Raw genomic sequence first — 23862 nt, forward strand, 5'->3', positions numbered from 1 at the left:
TCATTATTCTCCTTTTTCTTTCTCCTCCAGTCAGATCCAGCAAGATTACATAATTTCCATCATTTAAGATAAATAAAAAATATACCCATAAACCTCCCCTTGGCAAAGCAAATTTGTTTGGCAAAACACAGATGTCAGACCATCATTTTGTTTGCCACAATGCTGAAAAGGACAAGTTGAAAAAAACCCTGGACAGGCCGCCAGTCCATCGCAGGGCGACATTTTATCATTTCACAGAAAACATGAGCTGATATTGAATCTGATGGCAGCAACATGTCTATAAAGTAGTTCCAGAGTGATGTTTAGCATTGTGTAGCATCCCCTCTTCTTTTAACAACTTTCACCTGTCCACTGATAACAAGCTGGATGCTCCCTCTCCTCTTATGTCTGCAGGACACAGCGTCCATGCTTTCCAGATAGAATTTTACATTTTCATCCATCTGACCACAGAACAGGTTTCCTTTTTCCTCAATGCAGTGATTTCCCGTAGAGAATTATGTCTGGTTTCAGTGCAGTGCTGCCTGAGGACCCCAAAAGAGCACAAGCTTCAGTCTTGTGCCACGCACACAGAGATTCCTTCTGATTCTCTAAATATTATGATTATATTATCCAGTGCAGATGGTGAGATCTTCAAAGTTTTCCCAAATTTACATGAGGAACATTTTCTCTGAGATTTCTCTGCCATGTTTAGACAATGTTTGTCACAAATTGATGAACCTCTGTCCATCTTTAAATCTGCGAGGCTTGATCTCTCAGAAATTATCTTTTTATTCACATATTACTGACCTGTTGTTATGATTTGTAACATCTCTTTCCCAGAGATTTTTTTTGCTGCCATCAAATTCAAAATGAGCTCATATTTTCCATGAAATGATGAAATGTTTCAGTTTCAGCATCTGATATGTTGTTGATGTTCTACTGGGAATAAAATATGACTTGTTGGGATTCTTAAATCATTGCCCTTTGTTTTTATTGACATTTTACTTTATGTACAAACTTTTTAAAAATGATTTTAGTATTATTTTATTAATAATTTAAAATGGTTAAAATGTGCTAAATGACCTGCTATTCTTTTGTGTATCATCTTTCGACCTAATTTACATTCTATTTGCAGGTTGTTGAAAATTCAGCTGCATGTGCTCCTGCCGTTACTGAAGATGAGAGTATTGAATAAACATCAAGAGGTTGTTTGGGAACTGTGGCAGTTTTCACCTGCTTTGTGTGATTTTAATAGTTGAAAAAATCTAAATGGTTGCATCAGGATACATTACTCACTTTGATTGCACCTTCCTCTCCCCCACACACTAAACGGTCAAGGTCTGCAATGAGCTCCAGTCATGCTGTGCATTTCTACAACATGTTTTGAAGTAGATATCACCAGCAAAAATGTAACCTCACAAAGATTAGAATCTACATCATGCTGTCATATTAAGGTGCTTTCTGCAGCCGCAGGTTACGCTTCACCTTGAGTTTTATATGTGCTGATTAGACTTTTTAAAACCACAATTGATGATACTATTCTCTTTACAGAAAATAAGACAAGTGCAGAGCTACATGCCAAGCCTGGTGGCTAGATTTTAATAGCTTTGCTAAGCAGAGAAAATGGCCCCTCATGAATCATTGAAGAATGGAGAGTTACAGCACAATGACAGCACCATAATAGAGTGCTAGGAGATGTGACGGAAGGTAGAGACCAGATTGCTGTATACCACCATCAGGATAAACATAAAACTGTGTCAGCCGCAGACGTCTTAGATTCCAGACAGAATCAGTCTTCACTTCATGTACTTGTTTGGCTGGTGATGCAATGCTTACCCTGAGCCTGAATCATCATCGTCAACATTATCATCATCCTCGTCAGTTGGTTTTACTTCTGTTTTTTCTGTAATGATTTAACTGAATCTGTCATTTCTGGAAAAACATATGGAGCAAGCACAAAAGTAAGTGAGAAGTGGCAACGAATTGAGCAACATAAAAAAAAAAAGTCATTTGCAATATGTCCAGTATGTGCAGTAAGACTTATAGTAAATTCCCTGTGCCTGCCAGTATTTTTAACCAGCTGGTCACCAGTCACTTAATCAGGTCCACCATCAGAAGATGCTGCACTGTGGTCATAAAGGGATGGACATGGTCAGCAACAATACTCAGGTAGGCTGTGCTGGTTAAACCAGGCCACGTTGGTGCTAAGGGGTCCAAAGTGGGCCAAGAAAATATCCCCCACACCATTACACCACCAACAGCTTGAACTGTTGATACAAGGCCAGATGGATCCATGTTTTCATGATGTTTCCAGCAATTCTGAGCCTACCATTTGAATGTGGAACTGAAATGGAGACTCATCAGACCAGCAACGTTTTTCCATCTTCCATTGTCCAGTGTTGGTGAGTCAGTGTGAATTGTAGCCTCAGTTTCCTGTTCTTAACAGACAGGAACAACAAGACCGTCTGGTCCTGACAATTGCTGCTCACTGGATATTTTCTCTTTTTTTAGACCATTCTCTGCAAACCCTAGAGATGGTTTGTGTGAAAATCCCAGAAGATCAGCAGATTCTGAAGCACTCAGACCAACCAGCAATCTTTAAATTACTTAAATCTCCTTCCTTCATCATTCTGATGCTCAGTTTGAAGTTTATCAAGTTGTCTTTATCATGTCCACATGACTAAATACACTGAGTTGCTGCCATGTGATTGGTTGACAAGCTGACAAGTGAGTGTGTATCTGCATTTTTACACTCCACTGTTAACATTATTTCTGGGAAATGAAACATTTTCATTTGTCAAGGTTGAGGCTGAAAAATCCTCATCACAATACAAGCTTCACTTCAGAGCTTTGTCACTTTCAGTGAAACAAATCTCACGTTTGGGTTTTTGCTTAAATGACTGTAGTTGATTCACCTTGTGCTGTGGCAGCCTAGAGTGAAAAGCAGTAATCTTCTGCTTTATTCTGACTCTATGGTTTATTAGTCTCGGTTTCATTCATTTGCCAAATGACAGCTCCAGATTTGTGTTCAGTTAAACGAGGGGGTTTTAACGACGTCCCTGTGAAAAGGTTTGTCAGAAGAGTCTGTTTCTGAGTTTTTTCCATCTTGGACCAACATCAGCTGGAACATCCAATAGAGAGCCTGCCATCTCACAGGTTTGATGGGTTATTTTCTCATTTTCCACCTTTATCTTTGCTTTTCTGTTTGTTTGTTTGTTTTTTTTACTTGTTTACTCTTAAGTTTGATTTATGTTCTGTTTTCTTCAGCATCTACCAAAACCAAACATGGTTCTCTGAGCATTTATACCTTCTTTACATTTACACGCACAGCGCTTGTCTGACTACTGACCTCATTCTGAATAAAAGCATTTTCTAATGGTGTTTTACATGAGCTGGATATTTTATTTGTGTCCTTTTATACATGTTGCAGAAAACAGTCTGATTGTTGACCATCGCCACATGTTTGCACCGATCCAAATGTTTCATGATAATCACATATCCCAGACTGAATTAATCAGGTTTCTCTCTCACCTTAGAAGTGTAGGGTTATTTGCTCTTTTAGTTTTTTACCTGCAACTAACATTACTTTCTCCAATATGAGGTCTTAACTGGTTGATGCTTGAATATTGCTGTGCAGACAGAAGGTCCTGCTGGATCTCCAAACCCCCAGTTATCAGCACTGATTTTATGTCACTGTTTTAACAATAATGCTAAAATAAATTAATAAATAAACATGACGTAAATATAAAAATAAATAAAATTGCAGGGAGAATATTGTATGTAATCATTGTAAGTAAATTTGATAAAATTGCAACCACTTACTTTTTTATATTTCCCTTTCCCAGGGAAAACTGTATTAGAGCAAAGTGGTGTGTGATTAAATATGACTGCACGAAGTGAACCAATACATCAGCTGGGCTTTTCACACCTGCAGGGCTTTGTTCCAGTGCTGTTCCCAAACCTAATTTCAATTTGGTTAGACTAAAAAAAGAGTTGATTCAAAACCTGAAAAGTTGGTTCTGATCTGGAAGCAGTTAAAAGTGGGCAAAGGCTTCACCTGAATGTCCGACCGCTGGGATACTTGTGTTTCTCTAAAGTTAAAAATAAAAAACAAATGCCACACAAAATGATAAAAAAGATTTAAAAAGTCAGGAAGAAGAACATGGGCAAAGGTGGAGCAACCAAGAAGCTAACCGAGTACTGCTTTTCATCTGTGGGTCTGCCACAAACGAAGACAGTTGTCAGAAAGAGATGTAGCTCTAAAAGTGAGGGTGAACATACACCTGATAAAAATACATTTCAGATCGACTAACTGAGGCCAATCAAACACTGAAATAATTCATTTTGAGTAAAACCTAAATGTCACTGCGCTGTTATGTTGCCTAGCAAAATTTCAGCAGGCAAGATTTATTTAAACTCCGCTGACATTTGAACATGTTTTAAATTTGCTGGGCCATCTGAATATACTGTTTATTTTGGGAAACTGTGGAGTTAAAATGGAGCCATCAACTTCAATGACCAATTCTCCAAAAGATTTACTTTTATTTCCGCAGTAAAGTCTCGGAACTAATAAAGCAAGACATTTTGTCTTTGTTATATAAATAAAATTGATAAATACAGTCACTTTTTCAATATAAAGGTATTCAATTTTCCAGCAGTGTCAGGTTTTTTAATCTCCGTTGCTATCAAAGAGAGTTTAATCCTCTTTTATTTTATCAGAGTATTAACATTATGTTTTCATTTCAGATCTTAGCTAATATTTTGAATATCGTCTATTTTTGCTCACTCTTCATGATACGTCTCATACTAATACTAATCATGGTCGCTGTGGAGCCATGTGCTAAACTTTCCTCTCCTCATGCTGGTGAGCTGATACCAACGAAAAGGCAACCAAAAGAAATCCAAAAAGAGAATCTGTTTGTAGCTGTGATTATGGCCTGAGGCAGCCCAGACCCAGAGAGCAGGTACAAGTAAATCAACCCTCTGTACTGAGTCGGAGAGACCATGTGTTTGAGATGCTATTACCCTCATTATTGTGCTCTTTGGCAGATCACAAAAGACAGCAAGCTGGAGCTCAGAAGCCTTATTACATTTTCACAAATAGTGACTTAGATGACTTCATTTTTAAATCACAAGTCTGTCCCATCTCCAGTATTCTGACTGTTCTTCAGCCTGTTAAAATGTGTTTTAGAAGATATCTGACTGGCAGACATACTTCTTTATTTCCTCGTGTTTTTTGTTATTTTAATAAAACACATGTTCAGTTACACTTCCCAGCTAATTTAAGCATAGATATACTTAGCTCCTTAAGTAACAGTCTACACAAATCAGCCCTTGTTCCACAAAAGCAGTAAATCAAATGACAAGCCTTCACTCGCCGAGAGTGATTAGAAACACCCATCTTTTTAATTTTAATTCACTATGTTAATAGACGTTGCCAGTTTCTGCTCTTGTTATCAGAAGCCTGCAGGCCTAAGAATTCCCTGCGCCACAAAAACCATTCCCCATCGGTCCATACAATTATCCTGGGAGTAACAGCATGCGTTAGTAAACAAGTTAAAGTGAACCTGCCTCTTGTGTATACTGTGATGTCAAGAGGAAACAACAGCAGGCTGTAAAGTTAACAATACAACTAAGAATAAAACTATAAACAATACCAATGATTTTACAACCTCATTTAACATTTAATTGGTTTTTACCCTCTTATGAAAACATAAAATACATTTTTAATTACATAAAGCCCCATAGAAATAGTAAACAAAAACTCCTTTATATGACTTCATGAGAGTAAGAGATGCTGACCTAAACGGCTCATGAAACATCACTGAATACAATGCTTGTCTGCACATCCCTGGCACTGTTTCTCCTCTTTATAATCACATTATGATAATTCGATGGCCTTCCAATTGTGTGCTGTATATTTCATCCATTTGGCTGCGATGTCTGCTGAATCAGGTGTTCTGGCAACTAATGCCCTTCTGCTAAAAGCACGAGAGTTTGTTGACAGTAGAGGTGGATGAGAGTAGAGGATTAGAGGAGCTCCTAATCATTTTGCTTCAGGTTCTGCTCTTCATCTCTGCAGGAGCAGCTGAATTTTCGCCGCTCCATGTAGCAAGGTTCAGTTGCAGTCCTGGATCAAACCATCCAACTGTGACTGAAGCTTTTAAGCATTATTGTTTAACTTTTTTCCCCAAGAACAATGTGAGGAGTAAAATAAGCTCAGTAATAAATAAAGTGGAAACCATAAAATTGACTGAAGTTGCTGCCTATATTTATAAATAGCAAGTGGTAAAAAGTTTAATGCAGAAATATTAGCACAAGGAAATGATAAATGCAAAAATATTGCACAGACACTGACACATTTAATACTCATTGTGTCATTATTTGGTGCACAAAGCTGTGGTTGAAGCCTCGTTTGTATTCAGTCCCTAATTATGTCTAAAATGTGGACAATGTAGATAGCGTTCAACTTTAGAAAATGAATTTCTTCTCAGATGGATGAAGTTTGGAGTACAGCAACAGGACATGCTCAAGCTAAGGAATTAATCCAATACAGTCACAAATTATACAACCCCAATTCCAAAAACATTGGAGCATTGAGTAAAATGTCAATAAAAAACAGAATGTAATCTTTTCAACTCATATTTTATTCCCAATAAAAAATAAACAATATACCAGGTGCTGAAACTGAGACATTTTACCATTTCATGGAAAATATGAGCTCATTGGAACCTGATGTGAGTAACATGTCTGTAAAAAGCTATCAAAAGGGCAACAAAAATGTCCGGAAAAGACACTGGCACAAATAAAAAACAACTGGAGGAGCATTAGACAACGAATAAGATCAACTAAAAGCTCAGTAACATGACTGGGAAAGAAAAAGGAGCATTTCAGAGAGGCAGAGTCTCTCATATGTACGGAGGTTCACCAATTTGTGACAAACATTGTCTAAACCAGGCATCACCAAATCCGGACCTCTTGAGCCAGTGTCCTGCAGGTTTTCACTGCATCCCTGCTGCAACACACCTGGTTCAAATGAAATAGTCAATAGTCAAGGTCTACACCAGCCTCCCATTATTTGAGTCAGGTGTGCTGCAGAGATATTGAAAACCTGCAGGACACTGGCTCAAGAGGTCCGGATTTGGTGATCCCTGGTCTAAACATTGCAGAGAAATTTCAGGAAAAATGTCAGTCAATGTAAATTTGGGAAGACTTTGAAGACCCCACCATCTACAGTGTATAATGTAACCAAAATATTTGGAGAATGAGAAGGAATTTCTGCATGGACAGCTTCCACATCTGTGAAGCTCCATCAATGCTGAAAAGTACATGGAGGTTTTAGAGCAACATCTGCTCCCATCCAGACAACGTCTCTTTCAGGGAAGACCTTGCAGGTTTCAGCAAGACGATGCTGAACCACATCCTGCATCCATCACAGCAGCATGGCTTCACAGGAGAAGAGTCCGGCTGCTGAAGTGGCCTGCCTGCAGTCCAGAACTTTCACCAATACACAACATCTGGAGCATCATGAAAGCAGAAATCCAGCAACCAAGGTCCAGGACTGTAGAGCAGCTAGAATCCTGCATCAGACCAGAATGGGACAACATTCCTCTCCTAAAACTCCAGTAAGTAAGTAGTTGCAAACATCACCCCGGAACTACTTTATAGATGTGTTACTGCCATCAGATTCAATATCAGCTCATATTTTCTGTGAAATGATAAAATGTTGCCCTGCGATGGACTGGCGGTCTGTCCAGGGTGTACCCTGCCTCTCGCCTGCTAATTGCTGAAATAGGCTCCAGTTTCCCCGTGACCCTTAAATGGATAAAGCGGTACAGAAAATGGATGATAAGATGTCTCAGTTTTTGTTTTTTTGTTTTTTTTTTCAACTTGTTCTTTTCAGCATTGTGGCAAACAAAATGATGGTCTGACGTCTGTGTTTTGCCAAACAAATTTGCTTTGCCAAGGGGAGGTTTATGGGTATATTTTTTTTATTTATCTTAAATGATGGAAATGATGTAATCTTGCTGGATCTGACTGGAGGAGAAAGATAAAGGAGAATAATGAAAGAAGTAAAAAGGAAAGTAGAAAAAAGGACAAGGAGACAACGATACAGTAGACAGAAGCAACAATCTTTCAATTCAACCTAACACCAAACAAGCAACTGCTACACCTGTACAGAAACACAACAGAGAATTTCCTACAGCTTTTACAGGAAAACTAAGCTGACAGTCATCAGGAGTTTCTAAATAAATAACCGAGACAGAAACAATAAGATGTATCAACCAAAAGAACCACCAACGTACCAGAAACACTCAAACAATACATAAAAAAAGTATCTCTTGTGTATAAACCCACTGGACAACTCAGTGACTGTGTCAGCATGCAGAGGATGAGGAATGAAGAGTGAGCAGAGATGAGTGTGATCGTGCAACAGTGGCAGAGGAAGGCCCCAGCCAGAGGCCCGCCCGGTCACAGGACACAGGCCCCTGCAGGCTAAGATCAGCAGCCCCGAGGGCCCGCATCATGCCTAGGAGGACCAGCCCCCCAGACAACTACCCAGCATGCACCCACCCCAGTGTTCCAGCCGCACATTACGGGAATCAGGGCACCATCTGCCACTCACCCCAACCACATCCTCCCACCGCAACCATCCTCCCCCCTCCCTCCCAGTTCCACCTACTCCCTTTCAAGCTTTAAAGGCAGTGAAGAAGCCCAGAAAACAAAAAGTTTAATTCTCTGCAGACTCAGAACCAGCACATTAAACTGATTAAGCTGATATGAGCCCATTACAGGCCTCATTTTCAAGATTTCATTACAAAAACAGACTTTGCTTTTCTTATCATTCCTGTTTAACCAATATTGAAATAAAGATGTGGAAGTCCTGCGCTTGCATTCCTTTTGTACCATTTATCGTTTCTGTGGCGATCTCTGGTGATGGCTGTGCTGATGAGCTGCAGCGATGATGGATTAGTGGATCTGTCTCTAGCTTCGCTCTTAATGTGTGACCTCCCTCGTCAGATGGAAATAGATAGTTTGGGATTTTAATAACAAATCCCCACTTAAAGATCCCTTTGTGATGCACTGAGAATGGAATCATGAATAACAATATGAAACAGAGGTAGCTGAAAACAAGCTACCCTCACATAGAGCAAGACCGTGATGGCTGCAAAAGAAAATAATACACACTTATCTATGTAAGAAGTCTTGAGATGGTGTGAGTCTCTAGTAGGTGCCTGAAAATAGCTGTGGAGCTGACTGAACACCACCATGTCAGCTTGGAGTTAAATCAGCAGGTTTGACATTATACAGCAGCTAACAGGGAAGGTAGCTGACCAAACTGGAAGAATGTGTCGCTGTGCAAATCAGCACAGCAACACTGCAAGCAAAGTGCAGAGCAAACTTATTTACATAAACTGGAACTGAAAATGGCTTGTTTAATGTATTATCAGGTTTGGGTCTATTTGCAAAGTTGAAGGCCAGGGAAAAAAAATTGAGAGGCATTTAATTTGTTAAATATCAACCTAAGATGATTTCACAGTCAGAGAAATCTGCTTTATCAGGTCCACCTTGATAGTACCAGGTTGGACTTTCTATTACCTTTAAAACTGTTTTCATTTTTGGTGTCATAGATTCAAAAAGGTATTGGAAACATTCCTCAGAGGTTTTGCTCCATATTGACGTGACAGCATCACACAGTTGCTGCAGGTTTGTCGGCTGCATCCATGATGAGAATCTCCCGTTCCACCACATCCCAAAGCTGCTCTACTGCATTGAGATCTGGTGGCTGTGTTAAATTTTGTTTACCCCTCCATTGGAATGTGAAAAATTTTGTATTTTGGAGTGCTCGGGAGTAAAGGCGTAGAGGGGGTGTGGCCTCAAATTTTGTGCATCGCCATGAAAGACGAAATTGTTATAACTCCCATATAAAACAACATATCTGAACCAAAATAGCCACGTATGATACTAGTCCCATCCTCAAGACATCTACATCATAATTATTGGATTATGAATAGGCCACGCCCCCTGGCGACAGGAAGTCATGTTTTTTACTCGAAGACCCACTTCTCTGACATTTTGAACACAACCGGGGTCAAACTGGGTCAGACACATGAAAACAAGTTGGTGATAATATCTGGTGAAAACTGTTGCTCTACACTGCAAGACGAGACCGTGGCGCTATGGCGAACTTCGATGCCATGACATCATAAATCAATATAAGTCCCTCAATTTTGATCCAATCACCATCAAACTCACAGGGATTAGTCATGGTCCGGTCCCGAACAAACCCATATGACCACTTCCGGTCTAGCCCTAAGCCCCACCCACTTTCAGCAGGAAGTGTTTTTTTCAGATGCCGGGGTCCTTCTCCTCAGGCATGAACCCCAGACACTTGAAAGTGCTTCACAACAGGTCAAACCCTTTCATGATACCACAATAAAAATCTCAAGTTCCTTGCCAAACGTAACCATGGCGAATTTTGTTCCAACGCCATCAAACAGGAAGTACTTGTAACTCAACCGTTGTACCATCGATCTCCACCAAACTTAACAGGAAGGTTCGTAGTCAGAAGTGGGACTGAGCCAAATTGACATATGCTGGAATAGTGGCATAGTGGCTTGATAGTGCCCCCTACAATATTTTAAATTACCAGCCCCGCCCAACACGTGGACCGACATGCATGAAATTCACCACATTGATTTACCATGCCAGGATGTACAAAATTGCCTATTGGACATATAGGCTAATTTCAACAGGAAGCCGGCCATTTTGAAAAAGGTGTAATTTTTAGGGTAATTTTTGGCATTGCATTTGAACGAACTCCTCCTACAGATTTTATTGTATGTATCTCAAAATCACTCTGAAGCTTCCAGAGGCATGTGTGATCAAAAGTTATCAAAAACTTTCTCAAAGGAGAAAGGGCATGGCAGGGGCGTGGCCTCAAACTTTGATATCTCACCATGACAGACAAAATTGATTTAACTTACATATAAAACAACATATCTCAACCAAAATGGCCACGTAAGGCAAGGCAAGGCAGTTTATTTGTATAGCACATTTCATGTACAGGACCATTCAAAGTGCTTTACATAAAACAAAGGCATTGATGCCTTTTCCATGCTGTCCACATCTACATGTCCAGATGTTGTCAATGCCACAGCCCCACTCCCTGGAAACAGGAAGTACCACATTTTTTACCATTGAAAACCTTAAAATATATACAAACTCATCAATATCATCCTTGATGAACTCATTATTCCCAATATAGCAAATCTTTTTTAACATCATTATTAAAATAGCTGCCTGTGAGGTTTCAGTCCCTCGCCATCAAACAGGAAGTGGCTATAACTCTGGACTCGGTTGAGCAAAGGATACGGCTGTGAGCCTTGCTGGGGGAGGGAGGTTGCCGGCTGATGGGGTGGTGATATAGGCCGGAGTGGCGCCAAAGGTTCAAGGGCCTTCATTGCTGCTTGCAGCTTTAATTACAGTTGCTTTCATGATGTATTTTTTTTTCCAGCCAGATAGTTTTAGTCTTATTCTTTTTTTCCCCTAAACCTTGTTATGTTCTGCTGAGAAAACAGGTCAAATTACACACGTAAATGGCCCAGAAAACAGACCAAATATTGCATGTCCGTCTTTAACATAGACCACAAATGGGCCTTAAGGGAGAGCTCAGACACCCTGCAGAGTAGCTTAGGCATCTGGTTATGATGCCTTGATGGTGTGGTGTTGCAGGCACATCCCACCTGGAGTCTGGAAGGGTAGTCTGGGATTCTCTACTTAAACTTCTGCTTCCACAAACCAACCTCAGGTAAGTGACAGTGGATGGATGGATGGATGGTCATCATCATCTCATTTATTGTGCCACTAATGCACCACCCCAATGCTACTCATCCAACTTTCCATTTGTCAATTTAGGTAAATTTACAAGATATAAATGCTCCTAAACAACCATTAACTTTAAAACTTTCTCTCTTCCATATATGGTCACTTCTATCACAAGTCCAGATGACAGCAGTCAAAAGTGATATTCAATGTTCCCATGAGTGCTTGAAATCTCGTTCTTTATGCAGTCTATGGTGTTATTTCTTTCAGTAATGTGAAGCAGTCCCACAGTCTGTTAGAGCCAACATCATATTTAATCCTGAAATCAAAACATCACTGCTGCTGCTGCTGCTGGTGGTGGGGCTTTTCATTTTGGGCTTCATTGTGCTGCCTTTAAATGAGCCTTTCATTGCATCATGGAAAAGCTCTTCTTTGGTTTCCTGTCTGACAAACATTATTCCAGCAAGTCTGACTTATCTCTGGAAGATATTGCAAACATTAATTTAACATTTCTTTCTCCTCTTGGTAATGTCTGTTTCTGTTTTTGCATAGCTGGCTTTGGTTGGGTTTGTTATCCATTGTAATGATTCACTGAAGTTAGTTGATAATAAGAAAAGTGTAAAATACCACCGTTGCTTTAAAAACCTTATAAGAAAAATGTTAATGGCTGATTCCATGTTTAGGCAAGGAAGTAATGACAATACTGATATATTTGTGTAAGAATCACATCCAGACTTTCAGCTGCAGTGAAATCAATATATATGTAATAGAAAAATATACAAGACAAGAATGCTAACTAAAAGTTATCCAAGTTTACATTGTACAAGCCACTGTACTGTCTAGAAACATCCAAACCATCATTGTGGAACACAGTGTCTGATCAGAGCTAAAACCTGGAGGCACATAATATATCTGCAAGGTCATCAAAATAGTCTGGAGTTGGTCAGGTAGCGACAGACTATAAATACTCTGACAGTACCTGGAGCAATGCTTCTCTGATGTTGATACTTTTTTTTATTTTAGAGGAGGGAAAGTCATTTGAAACTGACTTCCAGCTCTCTGAAAATAGCTTTTAATCCTTTTTTCCAGACATGAGCTGCCATGAAAGAAACATAATTATTTTTGTTAAATTCTTAAAATAGGAGCATATGTTGCTGTGCAAAACTTATCTCTCTGTAATAATAGATTAATGACTGACTTAATTTGATCTTGTTTAATAGCTGTCTTTATATTGCTTTCAAAGCCTCCAGTTAAAAGATATTATCATCAGTGAGTTTTGTTTTACATCAAAAGAAGCAAATCAGTTTTAAATTGTTTGTTTATAAGCTAGGAAACATCTGATCCACCTTCAAATTGCCACCTTACCATGGCAGAGGGGTTAGTGGAATATCCGAAGACCCGAGAGCAGTGTTGTTGGGAGCATTAGCATTTGGTACCAAGGCCAGTGGGTCTCAGGGGAAGGGTTGGACAAAGAGTGATTCAAAGACCTTGATAGAGCAAAACCAGAGTCACCACACTGGTAGATGAGCCTTGCCGCCTGGTGCTCAGTCAGGCTCAGCCCAAAAAGGAGACAGGATACCATCTTCATACTGGGTCACCACCTATGAGAAGGAAGTTGGAGGTTAGTGTAGTATGAGCTGAAATGGAAGGTGAAAGCGGGGGCCTGCACTTGCCAATTCCTGGTGGCACAAGGACGTGAAGACAATGGGGGAGGCCCCAGAAGATGGTAGAAGGACTGTATATCCCACCTGGCATGGGAATGTTGAGAGGTCCCCAGGAATGCCACTGATGAGAAGGAAGATTTCTATCTTGGACCTGTTGCCTCCTTCACCCAATTCCAAACAATGGATGAATGGATGGATGGATGGATGGATAGGTAGGTAGATGTATGGATGGATGGATGGATGGATGGATGGATGGTATAAATTGTCACTGCTATGCAGATGACGCTCATTAAAGATTAGTCAACATTTGGTAGAGCTCCTTTAACCAAGTGGTACTTGTTCCCTGTTATTTCAATCCATTACATAGTCAAATCAGAATTAAAGATAAACTATCTTATAAATCTGTCTTAACACATAATGCACACATAGAGAGCTGGAGGGATGAAATTAGGTTTAATTTAAAAATCCTGAAAAGCTTATTTCTGTTAGAGTCTTGATAGTAGATCAGCATCATGAATTACTTTGTATTTAAATGCGGAAATCTTCTATAACTTGTTGGAATGTGCTTTCTATCTTGTTTGCAATACCACAATTGTTATGCCATCTCATCAGATGATATGCCACCAGACATGGTGTTTGCTGAACTTCTTTTCAAAATTAATCAGAAACCTAAACCTTCCAAGTTATTCCCCTGGTTTGTTTTATATCTCTTCTATTTTCCAGTGCTGATATATTGTACTGCCATGGTACTTCTAGCTATGTCTCCAGCAGATAATGTGTACTCTAAGTTCTCTCTGCTTCAAAGACTGTCTGGAAACAGACAGACATGTCTGTTTTTTGTTTTTTAGATTTACAAATTCAACACTGTGTTCAAAAACATTTTGATTCACATGAGACAGGACTTTTATTCAAGTTTACATCAGCAAGCCGAATGATAGTCTGGTTGCTGTGTTGTGCCAAACAAATTTGCTTTGCCAAAGGGAGGTTTATGGGGATAAGGCTCCTCTTGATAATCTGATTAATTTATTTATTTACTGTTATTTATTTATTTTGAATCATGGAATCTATGTGATCTTGTTGGACCAGACCGATCGGGACAGAAAAAGAAGCAGAAAGGAAAGCAGAAAGAAGAAAGAGAAGAAAAAAACACCACAGATAGAAGCAACAACCCTTCAATCCAAACTATCACCAGACAACAAACTGCAACACTTGTACATAAATACACAAGAGAATTCCTTACAGCTTTTACAAAAAACAGAGCTGAAAGTAATTAAGACCTCCTAAATAATAACCAAAATAAAAAACATCACAAACACGTGCAAACACAAAGTTGGAAGAGATTGAATCTTCTAGTTTGGATAATAGTCTATATATTTTTAATAACAGCTTTGGGGCATTGAAATTTAAGAATTCTGCTACCCTGCTAGGTAGCTGCAAGTTTAATTGGTTATTGGTATATTTTTTACATATAATACATGGTAATATTCTAAAAATTCTGTGCTACTGATTCCATATTGTGAAGTGAGAATATTAAATGACAAGAATGTTCTGTTTTATTCCTTTATTTTTCCCTTGAGTGAAGTAAATCATCTTTTTGTTTTGCAGGATGTCAGGGTTGTTCCAGATGGGTGTAAGATTACATGGAATAAGTGAAGACTTCTTAAGATACTTCTTATCTTAAGAAATTTCTACCAAGCCATTAAAGCAAAACTGATGTTAATGCTTTTAAAACCCATGTGGTTTGATGGTTGAGCTAATAAATGGCAGGCCAGAGATAAACAGATCCTCACACATTGCTTGCTCTACATCTAACCATGGTTCATCCAGACTGCTAGGTTTAAGCCATTTGGAGATATACTGTAGCTCGTTAGCTAAGAAATAGTGATTAAAGTTGGGTAGCTCCAATCCACTGCTGTCTTTAGTCTGTTGTAAAGTTTTGAGACTGATACGTGATGGCTTGTTTTTCCATAGAAATTTGGATATACGTGAGTCCAGTGACTTAAACCAGCTGGAGGATGGTTTAGTGGGTATCACTGAAAACAGGTAGTTGACTTTAGATAGAACCATCATTTTAATTGTGGTAACCCTCCCCATGAGTGATATGGGTAAGCGCCTCCACCGTGAGAGATCATCCTCTATTGCTTTAAGTAGCTGGACATAATTTAGCTTTGTCAGTTCTGATAACCTGGGAGAAATGTTTATGCCTAGATATCTAATGTTTTTAGACTGTATTGTAGTATTATGTGTGTTTTGTAAGTTACAGTTAGTGGGCATAACTATAGTCTTAGACCAGTTAATAGAGTAGTCAGATATTGATGAGAATTTGTTAATAAGTGTGATTGTCTGGGAGAGAGATGTCGCTGAGTTCTGGAGGAAAAGTAATACATCATCAGCATAAAGACTTAATATCAATTTGCTTAAATGTGTGTGGTTTAGATTATGAAGCTGACAATGAAAGGCTGATAAATCACTTATTGATAGAAACTTGGAATTTTCAATCAGTAGTTGGGAAAAATCTAAAAAAAAAAAAAAAAAAAACACAACCAAATCTACAAAGAAGCAATTTCAGTCCAGTCTTTCCAGTTACAGAGTTGAAAGAAGATTTGCGAGATCTTCTAGGTTTTACCAATAAATATTTATTTTATCTAGTTATCTCTAGAGGTTTTATGGGTTAGTAGAGATGTTTTCATTGCAATTTCCCCCTGATATTAGTATTTTTGTTTAATATTGAAACTTATTTAAATGTCTTATTTTTTACATATAGCAGACAGATGTTTTTACTTTTAATTATGAGGATTAGGTATAAATTGAAACAAAATTTTATGGCCTGATCCTACAGTTTGAGCCAAGAAACACTACGCAGATGTTAAAATTCAGGGTCAGTGATTACAAAAGACAGCCCTAGAACAAGCAAGATTACAATATCGCGTCCAAACACACCGATGCTTACATCAACTTTATTCTTTATGGATGGGCTTCTTTGCAATATTATAACAGAGGTGTGTGCCTAACCAGGGAAGAGAAGCTCTGCCCCGAGTGTTTGGCAGAGCCAAGCTCCAAAACAGAGATGACAGGAGAGTTAATTTTACCAATTGCCTAAAAAGATGGATGGACATTGTTTAACATTCAGGAATCACAGCTTGCTGCCAAGACCAGAAGATTGTGGATCGAGTCCAGTAAACGAGCAGACTGAGGTCCCATGAGTCTCAAAGGCAGCAAAGTCTCTGCAGTGCTCATATTGTGTTTGAAAATGTTAAACTGTCTGGACCATGCTTTTATTTATTCATTTATGTATTTTCCCCTCTCCTTTAGTAACACATATTATATAGGCCTAAAATTATAGATGTTTGAATTATGGCTTGCTCTAAAGACAGTCTGTTTAAAATCAAGTAGTTAGGCTGAAAGCAGTCCTGTGGGTGTCAACCATAAGCCCCTAGTGCACATGGTAATGTTAGCTTAAATGAGCTAGCTTACAAATTAGCTTACGTGATAATCAGCTTCGTAAGTGCTTGCTCACCTGAAAACAAGCCTGAATGTGGCCATGTTTTAATGCATTTTGTACTTTTCTGTCTCCTTTCTGCATCAAATACTATTAAAAACTAAAATTTGCCAAATCTGAGTTCTGGCTTATTCTTCAGCAAGAGCCCTGTTCAAGCCTAAAAGACGTGGCTACAATTCATGTTTATTTAAGGATATTTATTTATTTGACTTGTTTTTATTCATTTGAAAGATTGTCTCTTAAAACATTTGCCAACTTTGACTTTCCACCCCCTTTTTTAAAGAGTATGACAGACTGCTATACAGCGCTGCCGCTTATCATAAAATCATCTCACTGTTATCCTGCTTGAAATAAATCTTAAAATATCCACGGAAGTTCAAGCTTTCAGAAGACACGACATGTATATGTTTCCTCTCTAATAAGGCCATTGTCCTGTGTTGGTAGCCTTTAATGCGCTGCCCGCCTCCCGGCTTCTTTCCGGGCTTCTTCCCCCTCCCTTTCCACGTATTATTCGGGTTGAGACCACAGAGCTTTTTTTTTTTTTTTTTTTTTGAGGCTGAGAGCTTGTTGACGTCAGCAAACTTATCCAGCAGCTGTGGAGCGAGCTGAGGAAGAGGAGGAGAGGGAATGAGACCGCTGGATGTGGAGCTTGGACTGTGGAGCGCAGAGGACCGTCTGGGCGTCTTTTCTCCGGGACACTTCTGGACCTGGCTCCCGCTGTTGAATGTAAGTGCAGGTGCTCTCCTCTGTTCTTTTAGCCGTGCTGCTGGGAGCTGAGATTCCCACACTGCTGTTTGGAGTTGGCTCTCGACTTCCCCTGTTGCGGGTAACAATGTATTGTGTCGTGGGGGGAAGCGTTCCCACAGTGCGATACAGTAGTCTTGCCGGCCATATAAAACAAGTTGACATAGTTACTTTGGGGTGTTTGAAACACGTTTTTATTTCGTATTTTATTAGGGATTGCACACATTTTCCTTTTGGTTCTGAATTCAGGTCACTCCAGAACCTAACGGGGAAAGTTTGTTGCGCAAGTCCGTGCAAGGTGGACTTCCATAGTTAACATGCAGAGTTTTTCCTTCTTTTTGCGAAGTGCTCGCGCATTCTCTTAGACGTCTGTACACGCGCCTTGGCTTTAACTGTGTGTGGCGCTGTCATTTGCATTTGCGGTGACGGTAATAATGTATATGTTGGCACATTCAGGCGTTTATTTTTCTAAAAGTGAAAACAGAAGTAGCAAACATTCTTCACATAGCCTATCTGCTCGAATACTGACAAAAACTATCATCTGTTCCAGAGTTTTGCTCTAAACTGTGGGTGTTTCTAATGTAAGCGTATCGCCTTGTTTTGTCACAGACGCGTGAACAGGGAGATGGCGTCATCTTTAATCGGTTATATGTCACCTTTCCAGCACGCGCAAACTGCAGCGGACATGTTAATAACTCTGTAAATATAAATAAAATGAGATACCAGATAGCTAAAGTCATGGGTGCAATATTTGAAGGAGGGATATTGTTCCCATTCCTACACGCATGGATATTGTCAACCGTGTGTGTCCGCGTGTGTGTGTTACTTCTTGTTTCTGTGACAGTTCTCATTTCATGGCTGAAGAGTCCCCATTTTCAGTTGTTGTGAAATAGTTTTTGGTAAGACTGGTTGAAGCCAATGTTAACCATTGTTGTGTGTGTGTGTGTTTAAACTTTGGTATGATTAACTGATTATCTGCCTTGTGTGTCTTATGACATATGTATGAATTAGCCTGCAGGTTCTGCATATTGCTGATGAGGACAGCATCTTTTCAGATTCCTGGTAATCTGCCGGGACTAGACCGAGCGTGGTCATGGTGACCTGATTTAAAGCCGATGTAAATGATGGTTATGTAGATTTAATGACAAAGTCTAATTCAGCTTCAGTAGTCTTGGCATCTGCTCTGTAATTTACTGTGTTAAGGGATGTCTGACTGTAGCTTACAATGATAAAGATTTAGACAGAATTTGTACTTTTTATGTAAACTGTTTTAAATATTTAGCTTATTTTAGAGTTATGTAGGAAAAATATCATAAATGCATGCTGAATTAAATTATTCACTATATATATATATAAGATCTTGCAAATCTTCTTTTAAACAAAATGTTTCTTAAAACTAATATGCCAGTGAGCCTCATCCTCCTGTCATTCAGTGACTAGTAAACATTTGTAGCCTTGAGTTTTTCTTTTTCTTTTTCATCTTCATCTTCATCTTCATCTTCCTCATTTTTTTACATTTTGCCTCCACAATATTCTAAAACTGCCAATTTTTTTAGACATGCCATATACATCCACTGTCCACTTTCTTACTTGTTGAATAGTGCTAGACAGGAAGACATTGGTCCGAAAAAGAGAAAATATTCAGTGAGCAGCAGATGTCTGGACCAGAATGTCTTGAGAAGAGGATGAGCAGACTGGTTGGAGGTGATAGAAGAATAACGGGAACATAGACAACAACTGGTTCCAACCAACGTATGCAGAATATCATCTCTGAACACACAACACGTAAAGCTTTGAAGCAGATGGGCTACAGCAGCAGAAGACCACACCGGGTGCCTCCTGTCAGCTAAGAACAGGAAACTGAGGCTACAATTCACACAGACTCACCAACACTGGACAATAGAAGATGGAGAAACGTTCCTGGTCTGATGAGTCTCCATTTCAGCTCCACGTTCAGATGGTAGGCTCAGAATTTGGTGGAAACATCATGAAAACACGGATCCATCCTGACTTGGATCAATGGTTCAGGCTGTTGGTGGTGTAATATCCATCCATCCATTATCTCTAATGCTTTGTCTATTAAGGGTTGTGGGGAAGCTGGAGCCTAACCCAGCATTTAGCAGGGAGCGCACTGGACAGGTCACCAGTAGGGCTGCAACTAATGACTGTTCTAATGGTCGATTAGTCACCGACTATTAAAACGACTAGTTGACCCATCGGATTATGTATCTCATCATTGTTAAATGGATCTTATTTCACTTTCAGCTTTGAAATCTTGTATAAGGTTGTTATGTAAGTTCGACGTTCCTCCTCTTTAAATGTTCGAGCATTGCAGACGTACTTCCGTGGTACACAAGGTCCGCTTTACAAATCTCTCATGTATTTAATTTATTTTGGAAGTTTAACGTGAAGTTATTTCAGACTTTTGACGTCCTCTGCCGCCGTTTTGCTCCATGGTCGGCTGCCATATTTTTCCCCTGGCAGACATTATTACACATGTGCAACTCTTAGCAGAGATGGGAAAGAAGACGATTTTTTTGCTGACAATAGTCGACGGTAAATTCGATGTCGACTACTTTTATTGCTGACTTTTGTCGACAACGTCCACTAATCGTTGCAGCCCTTGTCACCAGTCCATCGCAGGTGGTGTAATGGTGTGGGAGATATTTTCTTGGCCCACTTTGGGCCCCTTAGTACCAACATAGCCTGGTTTAACCAGCACAGCCTACCTGAGTATTGTTGCTGACCATGTCCATCACTTTATAACCACATCTTCTGATGCTAATTCAAGCAGGATAATGCACCATGTCACAAAGCTCAGATCATCTCCACCTGCTTTCTAGAACATGACGATGAGTTCACTGGAGTCACCAGATCTCAGTCCAGTAGAGCAGCTTTGGGATGTGGTGGAACGGGAGATTCTCATCCTGGATGCAGCCGACACATCTGCCTCTACCCGAGTCCACCCTGGTTAGGTTTTTATATAAGCTATAACCTGTCTGATAACTTATGTGCACTTAACTTTTAGCAAAATAACTTATAAGTAATAAATAAATTTTGACTTCATTCTATATCCTTAGTGCCAGCAATACCATAAAAGTTGTAAAAGATGCAAAGTAAAACAGGAAAGTTTATTAGAATTAGAATTCTTCTTCCTCCTCAAAGTGGAGTCTCGCGAGATGAGATTTTAAGAGAATAACGGCTAATGTGTTAAACACCATTCAATGGAAACGCCTGCAAATTGCAAGTGCACTTTGTTGAAATTTTAAAAATATTGCTTTTATTTAGCAAAAAACTGTAATGGGAACACAACTATTTCACAGAATTTCATAGCCTTTTGGATCCATTTAATAAGAGCCTGCAGTCTAGATCTGTCTCCTGAGCATCATAAGGAATAGAATCAGACAAGAGGAACTTTGGACTTTTAAACAGCAGTGGCCGCTTGGTCTGAGTCCGACCCAGCAGCAGTCCTTCATCTCCAGCCGTCCAGTGATGCCTTTGAGGGTGAGTGGGTGAGAGACACTGGTTGGCTGTTATGGTTTATTAGTGAACTGCAGTACCATTGGTAATTACTAAGACATTAATCAACCCATTAACTGTTTCAGTTATATATTCAATAGCCAATTTATTTGTAACGCTGTAAGTAGCTCTCCTTGTTGACAGAGCCAGGCCCATGTCCTCAAAACAAGGCTGCTTCAGATAGTGAAGGGAATTGTTTAAAGGCCAAAAAACTGGACACTTTAAGTTATTGTTTTTTGCACATCAGTGCTTGATTGTTAACAATAAAATACCCACTACCTATTTGTTGAATGGTTTATTGAAAATATATTTGCAATCAGAGGTGTAATAACGTGGTTAAAGTAGTTATAGGTACCATAGCATTAAATGAGACAACTAATAGTACATCATTTACATAATACTACTACTACTACACTGTAAAGGTGCATTTTATCAGGCACCATCAAGAACACTGAAAAACATCATAATTCACAGACATAAAAAAGTGGCAACGATCCAGGGGTGGAGGGGCCCATGGCCATATTGTTAGTGGGGGCCTAGAATTCCTAGCAACTGCCCTGCTTTCTGAGTCTACATAGTGTATCAGAGCTACATGAGAAACTATGTTCTACTTGTCCAGGTTTCCTAAAACTTTGACGACACGCTGCATACTATGCGGAGATGTGCCAAGTTATTTAGCTCCTACCTTCTTGAGGGTGCAAAAACACTATTTTATGACTGAAAAACTGTTATAATTGGAATATTTTGGACCAACTTGAGAAAGGAAGGCAAATTCTGTGTCTTTGCAACTGACTGCTTGTAACAAAGTGCTTAAAGATTAAAACACATTCCAGTAACAATTGGTCAAAATAAAGACTGGATTGAAAATGATTGAAAAAGGAGCCAAAGAAAACCCTTAAAAGTCTTTCTGAATGCCTGGACAGCTATTTCTCAACACCAAAAGACTGCAAAAAATCTGACTTCTTGGTAACACAAAAAATAAATGAGTATTGTGCAGTTATGTAGATCACAAGATGGGCTTTTGGGGCTTTCATTGGGTGTAAACTTTCCGCTCAAATCTGTTCTTGGAACAATAATTCTTCTATATGTTTCTATTTGGGTCACAGGTATGTTAGAAAAACTGGTGATAATTATGTAATGATTAGGATATGCATAGTTAATGACATCTAGGTGAATTACAATGTGCTGCAAAGGAAACATTAGTTTCCTTGTTTTGTTGTTGCAGACTATGTAGCAGCACTGATTGGACCATGATGTTCACACACAGATTATCTGTCTCATCTGAGAAATGGCTGCAGCACAGCACATTAGGGAAGCTAGTTAAAGAAATCTGCTTATTGTTCCTGTGATGTTGACAACACTGCAGCTTTCCGCTCTCCTCCTGCTCTCACAACGCTCAGCAGACACTTCATTTATCAGCTCACAATCACACAGTGACTGATAACGTCATTACTATCAGCCCATGCTCCCAATCCCTCACTGTCACCACAAACTCCATTACAACAAGTTCAACTTTCCACCTAGAGCTGTTTGCTGCCACAGTGTTGGAAAGCTGGAAGGACTTCCGCCCCGTTCACAGCCAGAAACATCATATACTTCTCATCCAGTCTGACTTCTGCAGCTGGAATCCAAACTGAGCAGAGAGACTGTATCTCTAATTCCTGACTCAGTTTTTTCTGCATCCTCATGGTTTCTAATTTAAAAACAAATCATTTTTACAGCTTAAGTAAAGATAATTGATATTTTCATATTACTTGGCTGCAGACTCTACAAATGTCAACGCTTTTGGACCTGCCATCTCTGTGATTGAATTAATCCTCTGAGCAGTTATTATACATGTTAATTAATCATGGGATTTGACAGCAGAGGGAGCCTTGAGTTTGTGCATGCCTCTGCCTGTTTTTCATACTCTTTGTCTCACTTTCCTTTTTCGTGATGAGACGGGCATTGTTTCTTTCAAAAGAGGCTCCGTTCCTGCGCTAATTGTGGTTCCTTGTTGAAATGGTGGATCATTGGGAGCATATTAAAACCTACAAAGAAAAAGGAAGAAATGTATATAGCTTAAGTCCCTGTCATTTTGATAATATGCTTCACATTCGGTGCTTTGATGTTTGAAAATAATGCTTTTGTTCTACTTTGCAACGTAAATAATTTGAAAAGACCCAACAGAGCTAATCAGAAGCACTGCAGCATTCTGGTTGTGGTGCACGGCTCTTCATCTTCTCTGTGGGTGTGAGCATTCAGCTTCAACAATTAATGTGAATAGCTTTCTGCAGTGTGGCTAGTAGGTGTTGGCATTGCTCTCCAACACTTCGAGCGGGATGTAATGATTCTTCAAATCAAGGCATGGACTATATGTTAGAAAGAGGAAATGAGGTCAGAAATGTGAATCACAAAAAAAAAATGTTCCAAAATCAAGTTTGCACATGTCTACATGGTTCACATGTACATGCACATGTGGTTAATTTCACATGTTCTTTACATGAAAATGTTCCAAAACAGATATTTATGTATATGTAGAACACACATGGAGCACATGTGGTTTTTCTGTAAGGGACGTGCTGGATGACCGAAATGTCTTAACCAAAGCCCCTGATCTGTTTTTTCCCACAGAACTTTTTAGAACCAGGT

At 39.4% G+C, this 23862-nt stretch overlaps 1 protein-coding gene across 5 annotated transcripts in view; it reads left to right on the top strand.

Annotated features, from left to right (window-relative positions):
* Positions 1-17536: 17536 nt before the first annotated feature.
* gulp1a (GULP PTB domain containing engulfment adaptor 1a) overlaps positions 17537-23862 on the top strand; it is a 121837-nt gene continuing 115511 nt past the window's right edge. For 2 of the 5 annotated variants that reach the window (XM_042001482.1, XM_042001486.1), the window contains exon 1: positions 17539-17694. The gene's annotated coding sequence lies outside the window, so the exon portion shown is untranslated. Of the gene's footprint in view, positions 17695-23862 lie in introns of all 5 variants that reach the window. The other 3 variants (XM_042001487.1, XM_042001489.1, XM_042001488.1) reach the window with 3 other exon arrangements.

Source organism: Melanotaenia boesemani, chromosome 12 (genome assembly GCF_017639745.1).
Source record: "Melanotaenia boesemani isolate fMelBoe1 chromosome 12, fMelBoe1.pri, whole genome shotgun sequence".
Taxonomy (NCBI): Eukaryota; Metazoa; Chordata; class Actinopteri; order Atheriniformes; family Melanotaeniidae; genus Melanotaenia; species Melanotaenia boesemani.